Here is a 5155-nt window from a genome sequence, read left to right as displayed (position 1 = left end):
CACAATGTTGTGGGAGGAGCCATTTGGTGGGTTTTGAGTGAAATCCAATCTCCAGAACTATGCAGCACACCAACCACAACATTTCTGAACGAACTTCTTAAGAACCTGAATTGTCCAATTTCATTTATCAATCGATATCGGATTGAGTACGAAACTTGGGGAACATCATAATGTTGTGGGAGGAGTCATTTGATGGGTTTTGAGTGAAATCCAATCTGTACAACTATACAGTACACCAACCACTCCATTTCATAACGAACTTCATACAAACCTGAATTGTCTGATTTCATGGACCAATGATATCGCATTGAGTCCAGAACTTGGGGGGATCATAATATAGTGGGAGGAGCCATTTGGTGGGTTTTGAGTGCAATCCAATCTCTAGAACTATGCAATACACCAACCACTCCATTTCAGAACGAACTTCTTATGAACCTGAATTGTCCAATTTCATTTATCAATCGATATCGAATTGAGTACGAAACTTTCGGAACTTCATAATATAGTGGGAGGAGTCATTTGGTGGGTTTTGACTGAAATCTAATCTCTAGAACTGTGCAATACACCAACCACTCCATTTCAGAACGAACTTCGTACGAACCTTAATTGTCCTGTTTTATGGAACAAGCGATATCGGATTGAGTCCAAAACTTGGGGAACATCATAATGTTGTGGGAGGAGTCATTTGGTAACTTTTGAGTTAAATCCAATCGCCAAAACTATACAAAACACCAACCAATCCATTTCAGAACAATCTTCGTACGAACTTGAATTGTCCGATTTTATGGACCAATCGATATCAGTTTGAGTCCAAAACTTGGGGAACATCATAATGTTGTGGGAGGAGTCATTTGATGGGTTTTGACTGAAATCCAATCTGTACAACTATACAGTACACCAACCACTCCATTTCATAACGAACTTCGTACAAACCTGAATTGTCTGATTTCATGGACTAATCGATATCGGACTGAGTCCAAAACTTGAAGAAGATCACAATATTGTGGGAGGAGTCATTAGTAGGGTTTTGAGCAAAATCCAATCTCTAGAACTATGCAATACACCCACCACTCCATTTCAGAATGAACTTCGTACGAACTAGAATTGTCCGATTTAATGGATCAATCCATATCGGACTAAGTCCAAAACTTGGGGAACCTTATAATGTTGTGGAAGGAGCCATTTGGTGGGTTTTGAGTGAAATCCAATCTCTAGAACTATGCAACACTGCAACCACTCCATTTCAGAACGAACTTCTTAAGTACCTGAATTGTCCAATTTCATGGACCAATCGATATCGGATTGAGTCCAAAACATGGGGAACATGATAATATGGTGGGTGGAGTCATTTGGTGACTTTTCAGGGAAATCCAATGGCTCGAACTATGCAATACACCACCCACTACATTTCAGAACGAACTTCGTACGAACCTCAATTGTCCAATTTCATGGACCAATCGATATCGGATTGAGTACAAAACTTGGGGAACCTCATAATATGGTGGGAGGAGTCATTTGGTGACTTTTGAGTGAAATCCAATGGCTAAAACTACGCAATACACCAACCACTCCAGTTCATAACGAACTTCGTACGAACCTGAATTGTCCAATTTCGTGGACCAATCGATATCAGATCGAGTCTAAAACTTGGGGAACACCACAATATGGTGGGAGGAGTCATTTGGTGACTTTTGAGTGAAACCCAATGGTTAAAACTATGCAATACACCAACCACTCCATTTTAGAACGAACTTCGAACGAACCGCAATTGTCCAATTTCATGGACCAATCGATATCGGATTGAGTCCAAAACTTGGGAAACATCATAGTATGGTGGGAGGCGTCATTTGGTGAATTTTTAGTGAAATCCAATGGCTAAAACTTTGAAATACACAAACTACTCCATTTCAGAACGAAGTTTGTACGAACCTGAATTGTCTAATTTCGTGGACAAATCGATATTGGATTGTTTCCAAAATTTGGGAAACAACATAATATAGTGGGAGGAGTCATTAGGAGGGTTTTGAGTGAAATCCAATCTCTAGAACCATGCAATACTCCCACCATTCCATTTCAGAATGAACTTCGTATAAACTACAATTGTACGATTTCATGGATCAATCGATATCGGACTAAGTCCAAAACTTGGGTAACCTCATAATGTTGTGGGAGGAGCCGTTTGGTGGGTTTTGAGTGAAAAAAATCCAATCTCCCGAACTATGCAGCACACCAACCACAACATTTCATAACGAACTTCTTAAGAACCTGAATTGTCCAATTTCATTTACCAATCGAGATCGGATTGACTACGAAACTTGGCGAACATCATAATGTTGTGGGAGGAGTCATTTGATGGGTTTTGAGTGAAATCCAATCTCAACAACTATACAGTACACCAACCACTCCATTTCATAACGAACTTCGTACAAAACTGAATTGTCTTATTTCACGGACCAATCGATATCGCATTGAGTCCAAAACTTGGAGAACATCATAATATAGTGGGAGGACTCATTTGGTGGGTTTTGAGTGAAATCCAGTCTCTACAACGATACAGTGCACCAAGCACTCCATTTCAGTACGAACTTCGTTCGAACCTGAATTGTCCAATTTCATGGACTAATCGATATCGGATTGAGTCCAAAACTTGAAGAAGATCACAATATTGTCAGAGGAGTCATTAGGAGGGTTTTGAGTGAAATTCAATCTCTAGAACTGTGCAATACACCCACCACTCCATTTCAGAATGAACTTCGTACGAACTAGAATTGTCCGATTTAATGGATCAATCCATATCGGACTAAGTCCAAAACTTGGGCAACCTTATAATGTTGTGGAAGGAGCCATTTGGTGGGTTTTGAGTGAAATCCAAACTCTAGAACTAAGCAACACCGCAACCACTCCATTTCAGAACGAACTTCTTAAGTACCTGAATTGTCCAATTTCATGGACCAATCAATATCGGATTGAGTCCAAAACTCGGGGAACATCATAATATGGTGGGTGGAGTCATTTGGTGACTTTTTAGTGAAATCCAATTGCTAAAAATTGGCACTACACCAAACACTCCATTTCACAACGAACGTCGTACGAACCTGAATTGTCCAATTTCATGGACCAATCGACATCGGATTGAGTCCAAAACTTGGGGAACATCATAAGATGATGGGAGGAGTCATTTGGCGACTGTTGAGTGAAACCCAATGGTTAAAACTATGCAATACACCAACCACTCCATTTCAAAAGGAGCTTCGAATGAACCGCAATTGCCCAATTTCATGGACCAATCGATATCGGATTGAGTCCAAAACTTGGGAAACATCATAATATGGTGGGAGGCGTCATTTGGTGACTTTTTAGTGAAATCCAATGGCTAAAACTTTGAAATACACAAACTACTCCATTTCAGAATGAAGTTTGTACGAACCGAAACTCTCTAATTTCGTGGACAAATCGATATCGGATTGTTTCCAAAACTTGGGGAACATCATAATATGGTGGGAGGAGTCATTTGGTTGGTTTTCCTAGAAATCCAATCTCTACAACTATGGAATACACCTTTCGTAACGAACTTCGTATGAACCTGAATTGTCCAATTTCATGGACATACATCGGATTGAGTCCAAAACTTGGGGGACATCATAATATGGTAGGAGGAGTCATTGGGTGGGTTTTGAGTGAAATACAATGCCTAAAACTAGGCAATACACCAACCACTCCATTTCAGAACGAACTTGGTACGAACCTGAATTGTCCAATTTCATGGACCAATTGATATCGGATTGAGCAAAGAACTTTGGGAACATCATAATATAATGTGTGTAGTCATTTGGTGAGTTTTTCGAGAAATCCAATGGCTAAAACTGTGGAATACTCCAACCAGTCCATTTCAGAACGAACTTCGTACGAACCAGAATTGTCCAATTTCATGGACCAATCATATCGGATTGAGTCCAAAACGTGGGGGACATCATAATATGGTGGTAGGACTCAATTGGTGGGTTTTGAGTGATATCCAACGGCTAAAACTAGGCAATACACCAACTAATCCATTTCAGAACGAACTTCGTACGAGCTTGAATTGTTCAATTTCATGGACCAATCGATATTGGTTGAGACGAAAACTCGGGGAACATCATAATATGCTGGGAGGAGTCATTTGGTGAATTTTCAATGAAATCCAATGGCTAAAACTATGCAATACACCAGCCACTCCATTTCAGAACGAACTACCTACGAACCTGAATTGTCCAATTTCATGGACCAATCGATTTCGAATTCAGTCCAAAACTTGGGGATCATCATAATACGGTGGGAGGAGTCATTTCGTGGGTTTTGAGTGATATCCAATCTCTACAACTATGCAATACACCAACCACTCCATTTCATAACGAACTTCGTACGAACCTGAATTATCCAATTTCATGGACCAATCGATATCGAATTGAGTCCAAAACTTGGGGATCATGATAATACGGTGGGAGGAGTCATGTCGTGGGTTTGAGTGAAATCCAATCTCTATAACTATACAGTACACCAACCACTCCATTTCATAACGAACTTCGTACGAACCTGAATTGTATAATTTCAAGGACCCAAACGATATCGGATTGAGTCCAAAACTTGGGGTTCATCATAATACGGTGGGAGGAGTCATTTGGTGGGTTTTGAGCGAAATCCAATCCCTACAACTATGCAATACACCAACCACTCTATTTCATAACGAACTTCGTACGAACTTGAATTGTCCAATTTCGTGGACCAATCGATATCGGATTGAGTCCAAAACTTGGGGAACATCATAATATGATGGTAGGAGTCATTTGGTGTCTTTTGAGTGAAAATCCAAATGGCTAAAACTATGCAATACACCAACCACTTCATTTCACTAACGAACATCGTGGGACGTTTCGCCAGCGGTGATCATTGACCAATGAATATCGGATTGAGTCCAAAACTTGGGGAACATCATAATACGGTGGGAGGAGTCATTTGGTGGGTTTTGAGTGAAATCCAATCTGTACGACTATGCAATACACCAACCATTCCATTTCATAACGAACTTCTTACGAACCTGAATTGTCCAATTTCATGGTCCAATTGGTATCGGATTGAGTCCAAAACTTAGGGAACATCATAATATGGTGGGAGGAGT

The sequence above is a fragment of the Prunus persica genome, chromosome G3, assembly GCF_000346465.2.
Source record: "Prunus persica cultivar Lovell chromosome G3, Prunus_persica_NCBIv2, whole genome shotgun sequence".
NCBI lineage: Eukaryota > Viridiplantae > Streptophyta > Magnoliopsida > Rosales > Rosaceae > Prunus > Prunus persica.
The sequence above is the reverse complement of the archived record's forward strand: the minus strand, read 5'-3'. Positions refer to the sequence as shown.